Consider the following 23,378-nt stretch of genomic DNA (forward strand, 5'->3'; position numbering starts at 1 on the left):
AACATGCACATACACACACCCCTACACACACACATACACTACAACACATACCCGCACACATACAAACAGATATGCACACAGACCAACCCGCACACATTTCCCATACACACAACATGCATACACGCACTCACACACCTCCTCTACATACTCACACGCACACCCCCATAAACGCACACAACACCCCCCAACCCCCCCCCTAACTGACGATCAACTTACCTTGTCCGTTGATCCTCCGGGAGCAGACGGGATCCATGGGGGCTGCTCCGCCACCAGCTCCCCGTCACCAGAACACCACCACACCGAATCATGGGACGTGATTCGGTGGGCAGTGTTCTGATGACGGGGCGGTGGAGGTGGAGCAGTCTCCACTTGACCGCCAGTATGGCTGCTGGGGCTCTCCGTCCGAAAAAGGACAGAGGGCTGCCAGCAGTCATAATACGCTGTGCGGAAAACCCCCTGCACTGGCGGTCTTCAGCACGGCGGTACGTCGGTGGTCTTTAAAAAAGACCGCTGAGGTCGAAATGAGGGCCTAAATCACTTAGCACAGGTCAGTCCAGGAATGGAGGGCAATGTAGACATGAATCATAACATTGTAAGAACTGTATTATAGAGGCAGTATTATAGTTTAAACTACCATTTATAAGGACGGCTTTTGTTAAATGTATGGCTCAGGGCTGATAAGATGATTAAACATAAACGTTATCTTAACATTCCAGTTTTTTAACATAGCTAGGCTATTTCTCCATAAATTGTCACTTGAAGTGTCATACACTTGGCAGCAGGATGTCACTCATAACTACATTTACATTTTGGAAAGGTCACGCATGCTCAATATGAAAACTTGGCAGCTACGTACATAGGCACAATTTCTATTGCAAGGGGTCCAGGTATTTTTCAATGCGCATGGCCGTAGTAAAGTACAGTGTGTTGATCTGCTCATTAGTTGTAAAGTGTGTGTTGCCTATTGGTAAACAGGAAGTGAGTCTAGCTGGGACAATCTTCAGCAATTTTACAGGTATCTAGTAAGTCAGACAAGGTTTGTGTGATGAATAGTTATGGATATCCTGTGAGGAATGCTGTAATGTATCACCAATAATGATGTGTGTGAATTGCCGTATGGTGCTGTAGGTTGGACAGTTGATGTGCATAGGTGTAGTCCTTCGTAAGTGGCCATGATTAGGCAGTGGCGGCACCCTGGTATTTACAATGGTGGGGGCGGGAGGAGGGATACAATAAAAAATAAATTAAAAAAAGGCACTTTCCTGTCGACGATCTTCTCTCCTCGCATCGTCTCTCCAAGCTCTGACACAGGACGGTCACGGGACCAGGAAACTGCACAAGCCAATCCTGACTCTGGTTTCATGCTATTTGCTGGTAAATAGCATGAAACCAGCATCAGGATTGGTGGAAGCGGGCTCTCTCATCGCTCACAAGAGCGATGGAGCCCTGTGCTTTCTCGAACCCAGCTGTCCTAAGACAGTTGGGTTAGAGAAGTTTAAAGTCGCAAGACACATGGCCAAAAGGGCATGCGCACTTTAAACATGTGCACAGCTCCCTGCTGCCACTCGGCAGCAATTGCCACTCCCTGTCCTGACACTCGGTTCAGGACGGGGCGCTGAAAAATAAAATGGTAATACACAAAGTTTATTTTAATTTTATTTTTCCGTTATGGGGGGCATTTTTGGGGTGGGGCAACGCTCCTCTACCCACGTGGATCATCGTATAGGGAGCACTTACAACCTATGGGATGACATGTGGCAGTATCTCAAATCTGTCATTTCATGGAAAGGAGAAGGGGGCATAACAGAGAATCATGTTTTTTATTACCTCTTCTAATTTAAATGAGGAGTCAGGAGAGAAACGTCACCTTGGTCGAAAGGTTTCTGAAACAGGAAAAATCTGGGTATTGGTTCCTGCTTCACTAGTCATATGTGCAGCCCACTGCCCCTCTGCAGAAGCACAAGGACACTATGAAAGAGCATGCTTCTTCTTCCTTGCAAGGCATATCTCTATGGGGTCAACTTCCCTGGCAGTCGCGAGCTGCAGTTACAAAGCATGCACGGAGAAGTGGAAAGTTTTACTCCTTTTAGTGTGAATGGAATTAGGAAATATAAAGGTTCTCAACAGAAAACGGTGATGGAGCACACATTTCTTATAATTACCATTCAGTTAGTCTGTTTTTCCAAGCTCTTCACATATCAAACACTTTTTCTTAACAAATTCAGACATATTTACAGACAGTCAGATCTGTCTGGTATGTAACATCCCTCATTATCACTTGGAGACAAAACCTTTATCCAGTTTAGTGTTTTTAAAACTCCAGATCCATCATCAAACCATGTAGGAACTCTAGATAACTTTGACACCATGTTAAGGCGACCATTTTAAGGCACAATTTCAGCTCAGGATGCTTTGCCCTCAGGTGTGATTGCCACTGATTTCACAGAGAAAGCTTTGGTTAGATTGCCACAAACAGACCAAGATGTGTGATGGGCAATCCCGCAGCACAAGATACCTGCTCACTTCTGCTAAATACATTTAGGGAGTGATTCTCACCCTGGCGGGCGGCGGAGGCCGCCCGCCAGAGTTCCCCCCTCCAGAATACCGCACCGCGGTCATTAGACCGCTGCGGGTATTCTGGGTTTTACACTGGGCTGGCGGGCGACCGCCAAAAGGCCGCCCGCCAGCCCAGTGTAAAACAACCTTCCCACGAGGACGCCGGCTCCGAATGGAGCCGGCGGAGTGGGAAGGTGCGACGGGTGCAGTGGCACCCGTCGTGAATTTCACTGTCTGCAATGCAGACAGTGAAATTCTTTGTGGGGCCCCCAGGGGCCCCACGACAACCCATACCGCCATCCTGTTCCTGGCGGGCGAACCGCCAGGAACAGGATGGCGGTATGGGCTGTCAGAATCCCCATGGCTGCGCCGCCATGGAGGATTCAAATGGGCAGCGGAAAACCGGCGGGAGACCGCCGGTTTTCCACTTCTGACCGCGGCCGAACCGCCGCGGTCAGAACGCCCAGCGGGGCACCGCCAGCCTGTTGGCGGTGCCCCCGTCATTTTAGCCCTGGCGGTCGACGACCGCCAGGGTTAGAATGACCCCCTTAGTGTCAAAATCTATGTAAAGTCATGCATCTCAGCCAGCTAAGCAGAACTGTCTGATAAACGATTGCTTTTTAAATTTACCATGTCTGTTAGCAATTTATAGGAGGCATCCCTGAATTTATGCCCACCTTAGGGTTCAGCAAACCTTTCTGTTACTTGACTCCATTTTTATTTAGGAGCCTATGCTTGACAGTGTTGTGACCACTTACCGCCTATGTCAGCATTAAAAGCTGCCTGGTTACAGTTTAAAATTGACTGATGTGGCCCTGTCAGACATCATGACAGCCTTCTGCGGACATCACCGGGTCCTGTGCTGTCAGGCTGGAGAAACTCTCTGCCCATTGCAGCCTGGTCTTTGTTTGTTTGCTCTAGACTGTGCAGTTAAATTCGAATTTTACACAATACGTATTGCTTGACACACTCTCGTGGCCAGTGCCAACTCTGTCATTAGACCCATATAGCTCGTGGCAGGCCATAGAGATGTTGCCATACACAAGCTATTTACCATCTAAGAAAATGATGCAGGGCTCTAGCTAATACCCGGAAATATATAATGAGAGAGCACACAAGGGAGGCCCTTGATGAGACAGTCAGGATAAGGACTCTTTGGTCTACCTGGGCCCTGGCGTCCCAAGAGGCAGCCATCCATCCTCAGAACCGGAAAGGCGTGTCCGAGCCAGCTCACCTCTAGAAGGAAGCGTCTGCGGAACGAGTTGCCATCAACTACCCACATTTATTTTAATTGGACAATTTGCTTGAGATACAGGATTTAACACAATAATCCTGTGACACAGTTGATCCCGCGAGGCACTGTCGGGGTCCTGTCCCGCAATCACCTGAGGCTGTCAGCACAACAGAATGTGCCAGGAACAGCAACCACACACACTCATTGAGTCTACACACTGCTAAAGGTTATACAGATGGTAGTGTGTCACCCTTCAGCAAAACACCTACGAAACCTCTGCCACACGTTCCAATACGAGCAGATTCAGGAGGTATGACGCCGCCTATACACCTCAAACAAAGCAGACAAAACAGCAGAACACACTAAATGCACCAACCACACCCGGCCATGCCATCAACACACCACTAAAAGCTATATAGATGGTAATGCATGTGCAAAAACGTTTCCACACAGAACACAATGCAGGAGACGCAACACAGAACAGACACCAGACAAAACAACTGGCACACTAAATGCAACCAACCACATGCTTCCATGCAACCAACACAATGCTAAAGGCTATACAGATGGTAATGCGTCAGTCCTCAGCTGAACACATGCAAAATGACTGACATGCATTCGAACAGAAGCAGGTTCAGGAGGTACAGCACATACAACTCAAACAATGCAGACAAAACAACAGAGCACACTAGATGCACCAAGCACACACACTCATGCAATCTACACATTGCTAAAGCACTCACACAATCTACACACTGCAAAAGGCTATAGTATACATGAACAAAACCTTTGCCACATAGAACACAAGAAAATGCAGCTGACGCAACACGGAACAAACACAAGACAAAACAACAGAACACACTCGATACACCATTCACATACTTTCATGCAATATAAATACTGCTAAATGATATACAAAAGGTAATGTGTCGTTCTTTGTCTAAACACATAGAAAATCCTTCCACACATAACACAACCAAATGCACGACACACAATACAGAACAAACTCCGCACAAAGAAGCAGAACACATTAGATGCAGTAACCAGACGCTTTCATACAAGCAGCACAGCATTAAAGGCTAGATAGATGGTAATGTATCCCTCCTCAACAACACTGAACACATACATAACCACACCCATACATTTGAAAATAGACAAATGCAGCAGCCACAGGACAGACCATACACCTCACACCAATACTTAAAAACAACAGAACACACTATTTGAATCTACGGCTGTCGTTTGCATCCCATCACCCTCAGTACAGTACATCAGATGCAGCAATGAATCTACCAGCTACTTAATAATGTAAATTGCAACAACAGTATCTCACACCAAGCCCTTGAACTGTGCCATGGGCAACTGATTACAACTCCTGACCACCAGAACCAGGACAACACATTCAAAGGTGTTTGATGTCTTTAGAGTGTTTGATGTCTGCAGAGTTGTAACAATCCTTGTGCTCAATGATGCAACCTAAGCCTCTTACACTGCCAAACATAATGCATTATTAAAATTCAACGGGTCAGTAGGTTGTCTCTTTTGGAGACAAACTTTATTCTTGTAATAACTAAGACCATTTAGGGAATCTCCTTATGGCAGTAGATGATGTCAGCAGGTCAACATTAACAATTAAGAATATAGTAAGAAAATGCCCACTAGTGAATATTTTTTTTAATGCTTTCATTTGTTTCTGAACTATTTTATGCTAATCCTGCTGATTTCATCCTCAAGGAGTTAAAATGTTAGAGTTTTTTGGATTGGATGCTCCGTCATTAGGATGGTGGATGTCCTGTGTGCCATATTACAAGCGCATTATAGCCTATGGCACTTGTCATACTGTGGACGGGATACCTGCCATGTTTTTATGAGTGTTCCACCTGCCAAACTCTAAGTGGAGCCTCTACTTACTTAACTCATGTTCTAACCAAATCCACCTTGATCTTTTGGGTCAATGTTTGGTGTGAATTGTATTTGGGCTTTACAGGAGGAATGAACTCTGACTGTCTGAGCTCAGGTAATATTGCCAGTCCCAAGAAGTTTTTGTATAAGGAAAGACATAGCCTACTGAAATCTGGGAAAACGTCACTTGGACTCTGAAAAGGCCCAGGGATTTTAAGATTAGATCACATTTGCTATTTATAAACAAACTATACCTTATATGTCTGGCATTCGTCTGTTGGAGTACAACAGGTGTTTAAAGTAATTCAGGTAGAGGACCTGTGCTACATCAGAACTTTATTCATTCATTTATTCATGTTACCAGCACCTGGAACAGCAAATAAAATCTTGAAAGCTGAAGCTTTAAGGATATGCGTGGAGAGCAAAATTTAGACCCCTTTCAATTGTTTAGTCATTTTTCTGAGTTTGAAATGTATATTAAAATGTAAACCCATAATAGACGATAGGTTATTAAATACGAGCAAAGCAGAACCTTAAAAAGTTAACTTAAAGTCATTACATCAAGTAAGAACATTGATCTTCTAATGAAAAGAAGTTAAAAGCCAAGTATAATAGGTAAGAGGAAAATAATCACTTTAGATTAATAACTACTGACCCACAGATGGAGAATTTAATTGGTTAACAATTATAAAGTTCCAAAAAGTTATCCCAGATCTCTACAGAGGGAAACTTAAAATTGATTAGCAGTTGCATAGTTCCAAAATCTAATCCTAAATCAGGTTAAAGATTTCCAGTTGACCTTGTAGCTTAAAAAATGTGCTCTCCGTTTGTGCACATTTTGCCATATCAATTAGCTAAGTCTTAATTTGCAGGACTGTGGTCTTCTCTGATTGCTCCAGTCGTGTTGTTCTAAAGTTTGTGTCCTTGTATTGCCTGCTGTGCGACAAAAACCCAGTAAAGAAGCTCCTCGGTTTGCCAGGCTTGATGTGATATTTGAGAATATTTGATCAAAGGAGACCCAGGAGAGAAGAAGCACGTTGATCGCATCAGACTAATTATCTATGTGAAGGTAATTGACATGTATTGAGCTTTAAATATTATTCACGACTGATCATCAAGTGCCTTTGACATTGTGATCGGGCTATGACTTTTGAACATCAATATTCTTTAACCTGACGCATGCTAGGATTACAAGTCTGTGATATTTCATATATATATTGTGTGGTTTTATGGATTTATGTTTGATCTTTAATATGACCTACGTTTGTCTCGAATTAATTTAAGAAATCATTATCCATATTATGGTTCACATGAGCTGAAGCTGGTTTCTGCATTAGGATGTAAATTCGAGTAAAGTTAGTACACTGCACTGAGGAAGAGCAGGAGGGGTACAGAAAAATGTGCCACCTGACGATGCATAATATCGATAAGGCGAGGCCACTGATCCGTCTTTTACAAACATGGCTGGAAACCTAAAATCTCTTAAATGCGTGTAGGTATTTGGTTCTGTGGGATAACCTGCAGTATCCAGCGTCAGGTCAGCCTATGGTGAGAGAAGTGTATAAAGGGTTCCACCCAGGCATGTGGTTATCAATGGTATAGCAGGTGCAGTGGCACCGGGACTTAGAGGTCTGAGGATCCCACAGAAAGCCGTAATTTACTACTGATCCTGCAGTCACGGGCCCCATTTTACTTGCTTGTGCTGGGGCCCCTGGCACATTTGCAGCACCACTGGCTGTACCCGAGGCATTCATGCACTGATGATACCCAGGGTTGAGGATAAGCATCTGAAACGCCTGGAAATGCTTGCCACACTAACACTTTTGAATGGGGGCTCATGCCAGCCCCAGTGGGGTCATCAATTATCTCATGGTTGAGGCCATCAATTAACTGTACATGTGTAACTTTCAAATAAGTTTGCATCTGCAGCTACTAATGTTCATAGTAGCTAACATGATTGATGTACGGGGAATAGATGAATCTGCCCAGGATCAGACATATTAGTCAAATGGCAAAGCCGTGATTGCAAATCCGATCTTCAGGTTTCTTAGGAGATCGTCCACATCTCCATTTCAGACTTGGATAAGATTTGATAAACTAGGCCAACTCAGACTCACTCTCTGCGGTAAGACTTGGGAGTTCTGTTCAACCCATCCTAAGACACCGACATCAAAAAGCAATGACTTTAGGGAAATTTTAAAAACAGTTCTTCAGATTTTTTCTTCACTTAATGCGAAAGTGTTCCGCCTTTTTAGGGGCTAAAAGTGTAGCACTGACTGATTTGGAAGTGCTTTGTTTTTTTGCTCGTGAACCCTGTCAAACTTACAACGGATAACGTAAGATAGTTTAGGAAAAGCCGCAAAAGGGGATTTGTAATGGAACCTAATGAAAGCTTGAACATGTCTGCGCGGCCGGGTTAACACAACGACGCAGGCGCGGCGCCAGGCGCGCACCCGCGATTCTCGGGCTGTCTGTTCCGCCCCAGTGAGCGGGAGCGCGGCTCTTTGTGCTCTGAAGGCGGCTTTTCGAGCCATGGCTGCCCGCTTGACAATGCGCCTTGGAGTTTCTCTGGACTATCTTTCTCACAGATGCTGTCATCATTCTGGGGAGTATTATCAGCTTTCTTCTGTTTTGTGTTGTGCAAGCTGGCCCATGCTATTGACATACATGACATTCTAGAAGAGGAAAGTGGAGATAAAAAAAAAAAAAATCAGGAGAATGTAATTCCCCCATTGACTTCTATTTAAGCAGAGGCAGTTTCAGGCGTGAGACAGACACAATAAATCAGTTTTTTGGCTTAAAAAATCGAAAGTCTCCTGCCTGATATGTGCAAGGACTTATACCAGAAAATAGGAAAGGATGTATTGTCGAAATTGTAGTTGAAGGCACAAATGTGCTCTTGACTTTAAGACTATTAGAGATTACCAACATTGTAGTGTCCAGGAGGGCATGCCACGGTACAGCTCCGCTCCTCCAAGAGGGTTGTCCCTCCCACTTTGGACCACATCCTTCCCTTACTTGCCATCACCTGCCCAGAGACCCTGTCAATAAAATGGAGTTGGGCGCTCGTCTTCTCCTTCCAGTTGTCATGTAATCATAGAGTGGGTATTCTTCAGTCCAATGCAGTCTCCATGGCACACAATTCTTAAAATACATCACACTGTGATGCTCAAAACACTGTCTGGCTAACAAGTTGTTGAGATCCAAATGGTAAAACAAGCATTGGTAAGCCAGTAGGTCTCGACTTTGAAATCTATTGACTTTGTCAATATTTTTTAGCCTTGCTGTACAGCATCCCGATGGGGTAAAGCATAGCTAAATATCAGCCATGTCATTTTGTAGGCCCTAGGCATGCACACGCTTACATCCACTTTATTTTTCTTTTTATTTACTTTTCTGAGTTGGCTTTGCCACAAAAAAAAAAGTGTGTGAAAGTATTTTCTGAAGCATGAATGATGGTGGGGCAACACAAAGTGACTGGGGGGGAGAACAACACAGAGAGCTGGGAACCGCAGTGCAGGGATGGGCCGCAGGAGCAAAGGGTGATAGAGATGCAGGCGGTGGGTGGGGAAGCAACACGGAGGGTGGAGGGGCAGAAGCAACATGGAGCACATGAGTGGAGAGGAGACACAATGGGTGAGAGATCAATGTGGGGAAAGGACATGAGAGTGAGTACAACATAGAGAGGGAGCAGGGAGATGCACACTGGCACCAGAATAAGTACACAAGGTAGACAGCTGGAAAATACATGCATTCTTGTGGAGTACTTAAACAAAAAAAAAGAAAACAATATAGCGTTTGAAACGGAAGGAGTAGAAGCATAGAAGCCAGCCATTCAAAAGAGATGGTAAAGAGGCTATGCTCCATGGGACAAGCAAACACAAGACTGAAAAGCAGGGACGCTAATAAGATCCAGGCAAAAGAGAGTGACAGAAAAGCCAACCACTGGTAGGAAATGGGAGGGCTCCAAGCCACTGCATGTTCTTGGTAAGCCCACTAAAGGTCTTTTGCATTCAGCATTGTCTGGTAAGCTCCACCTAAACAGGGTCAAATACCACCACACAAATAGCATTTCTGAAATAAAGTACCCAATAAGTAATTGCATCCGTCTAGCTGTTTTTCCTACTGCAGTCGTGGCTTACAAATAGCACCGGATTGTTCTTGGTCAGGCAAACAGATGAGTGAGCAGGGTTCGGCGGGTCTATAGACCAGTCTGGCTGTGCCGTATGACAGGGGAAAGTGTAGACAATTTTTTAGGTCAGTTGGCGGGTTTTTACTGTTGAGTTCACTGATATTACTACAGACGTTGCCGGTAGCAAGGCCACATGTACAGTCTCTCATACTTTGCAAAAAATCTATACAGTGTGTAGCTTTGAAAGTTCAAAACTGCCCAGATTTGCAGAAGTTGGCTCCTTTTTAAAATCTCTGATTTGCTAATGGGGGCCTTTTTATTTCGGTGCTATTTCTGTCCTAGTCTGACCTTGTGAGTGAGTGAAGTTTGTGCTTAGTATCTGATATATGCCAGAGGTAAACATGGAACAAATGCGTTTGTGCCCAAGTTAGGAGTGGTGCTTCAGTCTAAATGACCCTGGACCACAAACGGATGAAGGTGATGTGCCCTCAGCCTGCAGCTCTTCCACTTTTATAGTTGGAAACGTCATACTCCTACATACTTAATAAACTGAACAGAGAATCTCAGCCTTGGTAGCAACCTGTTTCTTTAACAAGCAATGCAAAAGTGGCAGATGGCTCCTTTAGTTATAAACATGATACAATGGGAGGCGAGTGGGCGAACCCAGGACGGGGGTTTGAGGCTGGGTTTCAACCAAGACTGTTTTTTTGTGAAAACAGTCTGCAAACATTGTTGGAGTTTTTTTTTCTTCAGGCTGATGTCGTGGGATCCCAGACACTTCCCATCTCCAAAGGCTTAATAAAAGCATCCCCTATAAAGTGATCCTTGCTTTAAAGGATAATATTTATGTGCTGAAGACGTGCGTCTCCTAATGAGGAGAATGTGTGTGTCTGCAGCGCGTGCACCTGTCTTGGAAGGGGGCTGCATAGTGAGGGCATGGGATGCAGGTTCTGACGCTTTGCACCAATATGCTTAATACATTGCTTGAAATGGGCTTTTGCTTGGAGTCAGTAATATAGTGTGATATAGAGGGCTCCCGCCCCTCAGCCGCTCCCCGGTGTACCCAGGGGCTGTCTTATTGCTAGGCAACAGTAGGCAGCTGCCATCTTCAGTACCAGAAGGTAACAAACAGATTGCCCAAGCAGCTCTGCTCCCTCAGATACCTTGACAACTTGCACCACACCCGTATGAACTTTGTGAGACAGGAACTGGGACAGAGTTCATGATGGGCCTAGAGATGTTTCGCTTTAAAAAGCGCTATATAGGTGCCATCCATCTAACCATCCATGGGCCTGTGAGCCTCTGACCAGGCAAATTGCCTGTAGGCGAATATATGTTTTTAGGCGAAAAAAGTACAATAAAATGATGTCCAATTTTCACCAGACTAAATTCAAACAGAGATTGAACTCTGAGAGGTATAGGTATTTTGTGCAAGAGCCGGTATGCAAATTTTCAGTGTGTAAAGTTATTTTCATTGATTGGTCAGTTTTTTAAAAAGAGGAACAAGAAAAATAACGAATAACAGATAAAGGGCCTGATTCTAACTTTGGAGGACGGTGTTAAACCGTCCCAAAAGTGGCGGATATACCACCTACCGTATTACGAGTTCCATAGGATATAATGGACTCGTAATACGGTAGGTGGTATATCCGCCACTTTTGGGACGGTTTAACACCGTCCTCCAAAGTTAGAATCAGGCCCAAACTGTCTCCATTTCCCCTTGCTCTCATAGTCACCATGCTGAGAGTGTACCCCTTATATCAAACCCACAATACCAGTGGGACAGAATATAGAGACTAAAATATCGGAAAAAAATCAACAGGTAAGTATGTCTAGATTTTCTATACCTAACTCTACATATACGTATCTACACGCTACATACGTTTTCAAGGTATGTAAATAAGGCATTAGGAATAGTAAATCTGTACTTCCCTATGTGCACTTACCTTTCGATATTTTGTTCCTTGTTATTCTGTGGTTGATAGTCTTCTATCTTGATGTTGGTGGTATTGATAGTCAGTAGTAAAATCATCCTTAGGATCCATTTCCTGCATGCATCTCCCTCAGGCACCCACTCTATGACCACCCCCCCTTTTCCAGAAAGGATTTCTAGGGCTCTCAGCTGTCTTGGACAAGTCGAATCCCTGTAATCTCTGCCAAGCAAGCATACCCATATGCATTAGGCCGGAAATAGTTTTCTTTAGCCCTAGGATATATAGCAGACTATATTACTGATCAGTGGGGGCACACGCGTATCCCAGTTGCTCATGGCCATAATCAACATCCCAAAGAACAATGACTGTGAGATTTCTACTTCCTGCCATCCCCTGTACATATCTGGCATTCACTCTAACAGGACACTTGATGGGGAAGCTGTAGGTCTTACCCCTATGTAAGATCGTGCAAGGTAAGCTATAGGTCTTACCTGCTCTTAGGCTGTCAACACCCCCTCCTGGAAGGTCTGCAGGTGTTTACAGGCTCAGAGTGAGAGATCAGGCCAATGCTCTCTCATTCACGCCAACGCAAGGCTGGTCTTCTCTTAATGACAGCATTGAGGCTCCTCTGCGTGTGATACCATCTGGAATGGATTTTCAAACTGGATTCCATCCTCCGCCAACATATTACATAGTAATTATTCCCACCACCTTCCAGGCTCCCTGACAGCACCATCTCACTTTGTTTTTGATGCCATTAGGATTCTAAAATTCAGGACAGTAAGCGCATTGACATTTAAAATGAGTTGGCAATGTATCAATTAAGGCACAGTCAATTAAAAAAGTCCCTAGTGAGCCAGTGGTTTGAGTGTCCTTATGGTTTTGATTATGGTAAGAGATGAACAAGATTTTAAAGAATTTTGAGTAAGAGGAGACTCTTCGTTTTAACTGAGGATTCTAGGAGGGACTTCAAATGTGGCAACCCACAGGAAAGGAAGGTCTTCAAAATCGTTTATATTCTGGTAAGTTGGTCAGAAGATAAAGGATAGGAGCATGGTAAATGAGGTTCCTACATCAGTGGTTCTCAACCTGTGGTCTGAAGACCCCTGTAGTCCACAACATTTGATACAATTAAATAAATATTAACAGTTTAATAATGTACATATAAATAAAAAATAAACTTTGAAAGTTTTATCACGCTCTGTAAAAGTGAGAGAATTTGAAATTGGAAGCTAAAAGTTAAAGTTAGTACCCTGATCGTAATTCATGGGCCCAGCGCAATACAGCAAAGTGAATCTAGTATGTGCGCTTGCAGGCCTCAATTCGAGCAGCACTGGTATGCGCTGATAAAAATAAAGCACGCATTAGGAGCAGAAGTGATGAAGCTGTATTCCAGATTCTAGTACATCACTTCATCTTTTACAAATACAACTACATTTTGAAAAGCTCCAACCTTCTTATTAGAATTTCGATTTTAGCATATTTATTATTAGTGAAGCATACACAATGTTTTATAATTTCTGTATTTGTTTGATGTAGACTTGTTACTGTTTATTGGTCTGAGGTTCAAATCACAGAAAGTATTGTTTTATGTCCACTGACAAGAGTGTTATCTTTGAGTAAAAGAGTCAGAGGAAGTAGCCAAATAATTAATTTGTAATCAAAAATGTGCCGGTGCCCAAAGCTCTCCTCTGAAACACGCACCTGATGCAATTAAATGTGCAAGCACAGACTACTGAGGCAGTGTAATCCTGAAGCTATCTCGGGCCTCTTTAATCCATTTACAGCCACTCCCTGCTCCTTAAACTCACTCTTGCAGCTTTCTCCCTTTGTGACAATTTTCAGTTTTTCTCTTCCTCCATCTTTCCCATATGTGTCTTTTGCTTGCAGTAAATGCTTGAGGAAGAATAATAGGTGCCGGCCCTCAAAAAGAAGTGCTGGTGCATCGCACCGGAAACCATCGGCTCAAATTAAGCACTGAAGTAGCCTCTTTTTTAGGTCGAGCATAGCAGCGCACATGTGGTGCTTTTCCAACGTGTTGGTATGTATCTGGACTTTTAACAACGCCCACCTCACGCCCATCACTATCACTCATTCGTGGGCTTGGCCTTCAAAAACTTTTGATGACATTGGTAAATTGTTTACGTTTGTCCCTCCTTGGAGAGGTTTTGTTACCGCCTTGGCTATCGCCCGTTACATGGCTAATTGCACTTTTGCCGATAAGTTTGACTGCGAGCGAACTTCTTTTTCCTTTTGTGACTTTCCTTATTGCTGATGCTCATGGTGGCCGTGGCACTGTGGATTGGCTCACTTAGGTGAAACTGTTTTACTTTTGATTTTTAAGTTATGTGCAAGAAAAGCCCGGTTAGGAGTTTACAACGGTAATGGCTCTAACTCGGCAAATGCGAGACCCATTGCATTGCAAATGTTTGTTTAGTGTCTTCCTCTTTTTTTGTCTCTTCCGTGCAATTCATGTTTTTTTTTAAACTTTTTTCTGGGTGTCTCATTCACACAGATTTCATCTATCATATTTGTAAGTAATTGTAAGTTTCTTTAATATTCAGACTGTCCCAATTTGGGAACTGCCTTTAACTTCTGAAACACGAAGTGAACTCGGATAACAGTGCTGAATATAATGTGTAAAGATAAAAACGACAAGGTTGCATTTTCTTGTTGATCTAAAGTAAAAGAAAATGCTACCATCAATTTTGTACCATTTGCTGCTGGAAAATACATGAACATCACGGTTTCAGTACTCTTGAGGTAATTTAATGTTTTAAAGATCAAATGACGATCAGAAAAAGAACACCCTTCATAAAAAGTGTTTCCATATAAGCTAAAATATTATAAATAGTGTTTGATTGAAGTTAAAACGGTAGATGTGGAACAAATAACTTTTTTTAAAAAAGGTTTGTCTCTTCCCTGTGATCTGTTGTGCAGTTGAGTGTTGACAGAACACTGCATTGCAGAGTCCAGAGGCCCAGTTTAGACTGATAATATTGGACACCTAAACACTCCCTGGGGAACACTAGGAGAGCAGAGGTTTGCAAGAAAAGCTTGTTGGAAGCAACCCTCTAGGAAAGAGTGGGTCTAGTCCATGGCTTCTCCACCAAATGATACCATCCTTTACAAAATATTGATCTGGTGGGCATGGCGTAGAATACTGTGTGGATCCGAGTAGTCCAAAGTGAGCCACCCTGCCAGTATCAGGCACGGCACATCATCCTTTCAAAACAAACAAGTTAATTTTTTCAATGCTGTGTACAGAATGGAACTCATATGAAGTAACATTGGCATTTCCTTGGTCCAGACTATGTTGTTGTTCTGTAGATGATTGACTGTTACCTACAAAATCATTTTTTCCTAAGATACTCCATGAAAATGTTTTGGTTTAGTCAAGTGTTTCTTTTTTGACTGAAGATTGTTTTATATATTGTTGTTCCACAATCACCATTGAGGGATTAATAATGGGGCGAATGTGAGAGCCAGTCGAGTAGGCTAAAGTTTTGACTCAGGAGGTTTAACAAATCTTCTTTACAGAAACTGGTTTTCTCATCCAAGGTGAGCTTGTGGACCTTTCTGTTGGACAATTTAGTAAAATCATTATAGGAGACCCAGACGCCTAGAAAAAATTGATCCTTTACAAAGGTGTTCATGTGAGGACTGATAATTGAACATAATGTCCATATCTGAATTGGCCACAGGGATGGACAGTGCATGAAAAATGCTAAATAGGTCTCAGGAGGGAGTTGATAGTTCTTGCATTTTTATGGAAAATAGGTTTCTCAGGCAACTATAGTAATTTTGTGGGGCATCTGGGGATAATGTACTGGGTCTTTATCCACCAGTCATCTAGATCAATTTCATATAATGAACTGCCTTACTGATGGTTCTTGTGAAGATGTGCAATTATTTAGTCTACCACAGTGACTCATTTTTGTATTATGTTGTAATTATTAGTTGGGGGATCACATAGATCTATGAAGGCTTATTTAATGTAGTAGAGTAATTTGCACAATCTGAGAGGCAACAAGGTGAGGCACAAAGTTCAGCAGGTGGCGGCCCTAAAGCTGCTCAATGTTTTATGATTCAAAGAAAGTTTTGTTAAGGCTTTGGAACTTGAGAGAGACCAATTTGGTGGTTGTCAATTGAGGATTAAGTGAGTAAGAAAGAAGAGCAGTTAAGTGGAATAAAAATGGAAGTAAAGTTAAAGCTGCAGGAGAGTATGTGATCTAGAGAATGTTAAAGCCTCATGTTGCAGTACATATGTAATGCTAGAGCTTGGAAACAAATAATTGAGTCTATAAGATGGCCAAAGTGATTTAATGGGAGCCATTGAAATCATCTTTTATTTGAGCAGGAAAGTTTGAACCGTAAGACTGACTAGAAGTCATGAAGCAGAGGAATCACACCTTTCTTTGTCTCGGCTAATTTGATCATGATCTTAGAGGCCACAGACTAGGTGATCAGTCAATACATGCAAGATGGAACTATGGAGAAGAATGCATTAGAGATAAATAATTCAGTTCTCTCCTCTAGCTTGTTGGACCAGTCAAAGGGATTGATGCTATAATTTTATGGGAATAAGCTGACTGTTTGAGGACCCGAGAGTTCATGGATTGAGCCACATGGAGGTCAGTTTTCATACCTCAAGAAGCGTGTGAAACTTTGCTATGTGAGCATTCAGGGAGAAACAGTTGTTCGTTAGTTGTTTGTAATTGAGTGTGATTGATAGAGATAATGGGGTCTTTTTTGGGATAGTTTTAGGATCACCACTGTGTCTGGAAGGGGTTCTTCTCCTAGTTTCTCTATGTTTTTATTGAAATGGTATGCAGATATGAGTCACAAAGTGAGGGTATGGATTAGTGTGTAGTTGTGACTACCATAGACTGAGAATTAGCTAAAATGAACAGCAAAGAGCAACCTAGCTCACAGAGCATGTTAGAATGAATTGCGAATTTGACTGAGTTCATATTGGCCTCAACTGAGAGTTAAGATTAGGTTAATTAACTGCACAATCTCGTCGTAATACGGCGGGTCGTATATCCGTCACATTTGGGACGGAGTAATCCCCTCCGCCTAAGTCATAATTAGGCCCATAGTCTTGAAACTCTATTCCTCTTCGACCAATTGAACCATGAGCCTGTCCCTTTGAGAGAACATTGTTCTGCTGCCTGGCCCAGGACCTAGTCAGGAGCTGCCTCTGCCTCTGTGCAGGATACCACTGCTGGTAGAATACAATGATAGTACATGACTGAACTGACTGTAGGCTGAATTGGGATGGCTGACTAGCTCCCTCTGTTGCTGTTCTGAATCTCAAATACCTTAAGTCTCTGATGCCCCCTTTCTCTACTTTCTTCTCAGTCATTCAATATCCTTTCTGCAACCACGTCACAGTGATGAGCAGATGTTTTGCCTCTTCCTTTTTGCTTACAACAGTTGCTGTCGAATCTAGAACACATTCGGTCTTCAATGCTGGACTTTATGAGGAACAGAAGATGAAAAAGAACACAGATGGCAGATGATCAGTTTAGATGAATCTGGTCATAAACTTGGAAACAGTCAAGGGAGTGACTGTTCTCATCATCTTGGTTGGTATAAGTGGAAAAGCTTTGAAAAAGGCGTACGTTTTGGTTAGATATATTCTTCCCAGTATTATAGTTGGATGGAAATTAACTTGGTCTGAGGTGTCTGATCAGGTAATGAAAGGTAAGATGTGGCCTTTATATTTGTTTTTATTACTGTTGCAAGACAGGCAACTACACCTGTTGCATCGCTGACAGGAGCCTTTCTTTCTCTATAATGATACAGCTCTTTAACAATACAAAATGTGCTGGCTGAGATATTCATCTCCCTAATTCTATCAAGGATTTACTTTTTTAAGGGTGTTTCAAATGCATATTAGAAGTTTCCCACTCCTCCTAGTGTACATGCTATTATCTAGTAGTATACTGTTCCTAGCGACCCCAAATTGGAGCTCGCATACAGGCCTCTACAGTTTGTATCGTTTCTTGGCTAGGGGATTTTATTGGTGGTTATTAAAGAGCCTCTGCCTGTGGGACATCCTAATAAGGGTGCAGTCAGGTATTGGCTCCCCAACTCATGTGCTGCAAACCTGGTCCACTGTTGTATACCAGAGAGCACCAGCATCTGTTTAATGAAGTGTATCAGACCACCCAACTTGCATTGTGTGATGAACAGTATAGCCAATCCTTCCAAAATATAATCTTGTTTTTTTTAACCATATTAATATTTCAAATTGGTGACTTCAATATTTGTTCTTTCTTAGAAAAGCTATCTATGAGAAGCAGTTTTAATACTTCACAGGTGGGATTGGTTTAGGATTTTATTAACTGTCTAAGGTTCAGTGTCATGCACACAGGGTCATTTATAGTGAAGATTTTGTAAGTTTGTCTTTCTAACTCTTGATATATACATTTTTTATCAGTACCATGCTCCTATGCTCAATAATGTTTCAAATTTATTTTGAACCAAAAGCGGAACAATATTGAGCAAAATTGGAAAAAGTCACTCTCCTTTCTGTTTTAAGCCTCACGAGTTTACTCGCAGAGGCTTTTTTTTTGTCTTTAAAGAGAAACTTTGACACAATGGAGTTAATGTTTTAAAAAAGGCCAATGGGAATTTAATATGTTACATTAATAACATAAAAATTGATCACTGGAAGAAACTTCATTTTAATTGTGCAATTCTACCCCACGAGGATAAGAATTAACAAGACAATTTATCTGAATAGATCTTAATTTTGCTATAGATTTCTCAGGAATTAACTCTTCTACCACCTGAAGTGGAGGTGAATACTATCTCCCGCAATATTTATTATTACTATCACTACAACTCCGCTCAAAGTTTTTGAAAAATTCTTTAAAACAATATTTGTTAAGTGGAAGAGCCTCAGAATTTTTGACATTTAGTTTTTAGCCCAATACTGCAGAGGGTTTTTTAGTTCTCAAAAGAAAGCAGGTAGAGTAGACTCTGGCTTGGAGACATTTAACAAAATATCACCCATATAAGAAGAAAATGTCAATTTCCAGATAAAAATGAAGTCTGTTTAAGCCTTTCCAAAAAAGGGCTCCTTTTCTGGTATCACTTCTCATTGATTTGAGTGTCCTTATGGTGTCATCCTCAAATAGAAATGATGAGAGGTAGCACCATTAACAGAAAATGAAGTTCTTGGTGAATTATATAACACAGCAATGAAGCTCAAGAAATTTGATCCAAAATCCATACAATCTTAATGCATGAAATCTGAAACCCCATTGTAAATTATCAAATGCCTTTTTAGCATCAAACTTAAGAGTGGCCGTGCTGTAGGAAGTTTTGTAGATTATGTTAAAAAACGTACTAGAATTATCAGTGTTAAAACCTCCTTTCACAAAACTGACTTGCTTTTAACTAATCAGTTCCAGAATTAAATGCACCATTCACCATGCCGACAATCTTGCATAAATTACAATCTAAATCAGTTAACAAAATATTTCTGTAATGTTTACAAACAGGGGGGGTCCTTATCTCTTTTAGGTATCAAACACAACATGGCTTCCATAGATAAACCTTCAGCTTTCCTTATAGGCCCATTAGCTTGGGTAGCAAAACTTTCAAGAGCTGCAGGTAAAATTAAGTCGTAAAACCATCTGGGCCACACGTGTTGTCCCCACCAAGATTTCAAAGCAGCTAGAAGATCTGAAGCATGCATACCCTTTTCTATCAAATTCAGATCAATCCTAGCAGCAGGCCTTCTATGTATACCATGAAAATACTGATCAATATCTTCTGTGGCAAAACTTGTTTTTCTGGAAACAATAAGGATTCATGAAACCTGGCAAAACATCCCGAAATGTATTTATCTTTAAATGTAGACCTTCATAGTTCTAAAGCAGTCTTGATATTAGATCTTTGTTTTTTAACTTTTAAGTAATTGGTAGTAATTGTTAATTCTCCAGAGTTATTTTGGTCCCTTTTAAAGTTGTCATTTCACTTGATTCATATAACCTGGCAAAACATGCACAAATATCTTTATCTTTAAATGCAGGCCCTCTCCATTTAAAGCAGTCTTAATATTAGATCTTTGTTTTTTTAACTTTTAAGCAGTTAGTAATTTTCCAGATTTATGTGGGTCGCTGTAAAACTTGGCATTTCTCTTAAGAATGTAACCTCATGGCTTTCTGTTGATCTTTCATGAAATTCCATTTTAGCTTTTGCTCCACTATCTAAAGATTCTTTCATATTGGCTGTAGAAAAAATGTTCAAGGTTTTTTCTGAGCTTCTTTCTCAGCTAACTTCTCCTACAAGGAACATATAGTTAATTGTGTATTCTTTAGCTATAGCTTTAAGAGAATCCAATGAATAATTAGTCAGAAATATCCGTCTGTGAATTCCTTTTTTTTAACAAGTTGGTTTATTGCAGTTTTTTGTCAACAAAAACGGCATTATGCCAACAAATCAAACAGTGAAGCAGAGCTACATTGGCGTGGTAGAGCGCTATACATAATTCCAGGATGTACTATAACCCTTGATAGGGCATCTGTACATTTTTTCAATTCAACAAAAAATGGAGAATCAAACCAAAGTGAATTATTAAAGGGCCATTTTCTAGAATGTGTCTTGTTTAAAAAAAAGTCAGGGTCTATAACTTGTGCTAATCTATTGTTCAAAACATATGATCACTAGTAGATTGCTATTGGCGAGAAAGAGAGTGAAATATGTATTAATTACTAAAAGGATTAAACATCCTTCAACCGCCAGTAAGTCCTCATCTCAGAATCATCCCCTTAAAAGCTTTTTGCATAGCACTAGGTACATATTTAACTTTAGAGTGTCTGTCAATGAGAGGATCAATTAATTGTTTGAAATCTCCTTACATGACAAAATGATCTGGTGCATAATTCATCATATTATCTCAAACAGAAACCACTTTGCCAGTAGGCTAATAGCCATTAATAATGCCCACTGGTTTGCTGTTAAACAAATACATTTAAAAATATCTGCCTCTCCATCATCTCGTTCCTCAGAAAACTACTCCACATTCAAGATTTATGGCCTAATACAGCAACCCCTCTTCTTAGAGCTTGATGAAGAGTGATAAATAGCACAAACCTAATTTCTTTTTGATTTGCTAGGAAGTGCTGCTGTTCAATGTGTTTCTTGTAATAAAGCAATATGACATTTTAATCTAGATAAGTGAAATAACGCCCTTTGTCTTTCACTGGGTTATAATCCCTTTACATTTTAAATAATTACTCTTAAATTATGAACGATAATATATAGTTAATATGGGCCTGCATATGGAATCTGTATTCAAAATATTCTGGCAGTAAAATATTAGGACATTAACCTTGAAAAAAGAGAATGGAACACTAAAAGAAAAAACATTGAAAGAAGACAACAGAGAGAGATCCCTACCGGATACTACATGTTAGAATATGCACTGTGACATTGATCTTGAACGGCCACGCCTATAAAAATGAAATAACAATACAAAGGTTTTAAATAAGATTGATGAGCCATCACATATTGATGTTGTACTATCTGAAGCATAAATAACATCAAATAACATGGGGGGGCAAAATCAGCAAATAAAAACTTGCACAACTAGAACACAAACAACATAGAAAAGACAACACTGACAAACTGACTTACCTATCGTAATATGAGAGAGCATGTGAGGGTTGAATCATCGAAGGAACACGTGTCACAAAGAAAGACATAACGGAACCTCGACAGTGCTATTAACATAAATAAGAGACATCTGAAAAACACAAACAGAAATTATGTAGTAAGAATACATAAAAAAACATAGTTATGCATATTCAAAGTCATGAAATATTTAACCACAAGTTATCAAGGTTTATCAGTATCAATTTCCTCTCTGTTACGCATATAAAGTTCATATGTTTATTTTCATCACAAAGTCTTTCCTCTATAAGTTACTTTGAAGAAACAAGGATGTAACAAATGCAATCTCACGTTTCATGGAGCGAAGAACTGGACACATAACCAAGAACTCTTTTTTTGTGGCCAGCAGACATTGACACATTCTATGAAAAGAAACAAGACCATAATGTTTGCCTTTTCAGTTTAGATGCTGACAACATTTTTGTGCAAACTAATAAACTGTAAAAATAATAGAATGATTCCTTTCAGTCTGAGTTCTCTAGCTCTATCTCTCTATGCTTTCTGGATATTTAACTCAGACGCATCTACTAAGCCCACTACTTTAGGAATGTTAGTTTTCAGAATACAGTGTGTGACACATTGTACTTCAGGAATACCATGCATTTTAAGATTATTTCTTCTATTCTTGTCCTCCAAATCCTCTGCTTGTTTGTTGTAAAAGATTCTCTAAAGTAAATGGTGAAGATCTGACTGGGGAAGAGGGATTTTTTAAATCTTTTGTTTGCTCCAAAATTACCTTTCTTGCATGGGCTCCTGAAGCTTTGATGTGTGTGGAACTCTTACTTCAATTTTTCTCACATAGCCTTCTTTCTACTTGGGGAAAGCTGATAAATCAGACTTAAAACAGCTGAATGCAAATCTAATATTAGATATGGAGTTTACCCTTTTGTTCTGCCCATATATGAGATGTAGAAATATTTTTAAAAGGCAGTTAAATACATGCTTATACCTCCACAAAACTTCAGAAAACATTCAGTTATAGAAATGTCCTCACTTTAGATTAATTGGTAAATGACTAGTATAACTGGAAAAATGTACCATGAAACCCACAAAAATATAGTCTCTATGCCAGTAGAATCCTAAATTCATTTAGGGACCAAGATTACAAATGTTTAAATATTTTCTTCATAAAAGAATTTCCATATCAGCCCAAGAACAGAATGGAAGACCTCCTGTGACCATAATAGATAGCAATCCTGTACCTCCTGCCACTGCAACCGCCATACAAAATGGTGGGTGAGGCCAAGCAATGATGAGAAAATGCCTTTCGTGGTAGATCTAGTGTTCTGATGTTATTTTTTGCAACATCTTAAGAGGCAGCTGCACCTACCCACCTCTACACGTCCTCCACTCATTGGTATTGGGAGAAGACTCTTGCAGCACTGCTCTGCCTGCTCATTTCTTACGAGCCACTGTGGTGCTCCAGCATCAGGTGACCATATTCACCTACCTCACGCCCCTGCACCGCTAATATTAATGAGGTAGACATCTGTCTGCAGGGGGGTTGTAATCCCCAGGGTGGCACTGCTTGCAGCACTACCCTGGCGGATTAGGTCCGCCAGGACCGCCAGACCCTCCTGTGGAGGAGAACTAGCGGTGCTGGTGGTCCAACCGCGGCACAACCGTTGCGGTCATAATGTGGCAGTCAGACCGCCGCCAAAGCGATCGGACCACCGCTTTGGATGCGGTCAGACCACCACTGCGACGGGTCCTAATGACCCCCATAGTCTTCAGTATGAGGGATATTCCGGGGACGTATATAAGGAAGGATCAGATTCCACTTTAATGCCTTACTAACCTTATAGTTTGGAATTATTCCTCGTTTCTTATGGACAAGGGTATAGACCCACAGGCAACCTTGGATGAAGGGAATAATTTTGTGAGTGCTCCTCTGTTGATTATTAGGTCTGCATAGTATTAAATCCTG

General features: G+C 41.3%; 1 protein-coding gene across 4 annotated transcripts in view; it reads left to right on the forward strand.

The window, feature by feature from the left end:
* Window positions 1-23,378, forward strand: part of B4GALT2 (beta-1,4-galactosyltransferase 2) — a 625,157-nt gene that overhangs the window by 70,041 nt on the left and 531,738 nt on the right. Inside the window, exon 1 of one of the 4 annotated variants that reach the window (XM_069232775.1) lies at window positions 17,259-17,349. The exons of the other annotated variants lie outside the window; for them this stretch is intronic. The gene's annotated coding sequence lies outside the window, so the exon portion shown is untranslated. Of the gene's footprint in view, window positions 1-17,258; window positions 17,350-23,378 lie in introns of those variants that run through there. 4 annotated transcript variants of the gene reach the window in all.

The sequence above is a fragment of the Pleurodeles waltl genome, chromosome 4_2, assembly GCF_031143425.1.
Source record: "Pleurodeles waltl isolate 20211129_DDA chromosome 4_2, aPleWal1.hap1.20221129, whole genome shotgun sequence".
In the NCBI taxonomy this organism is placed as follows: Eukaryota; Metazoa; Chordata; class Amphibia; order Caudata; family Salamandridae; genus Pleurodeles; species Pleurodeles waltl.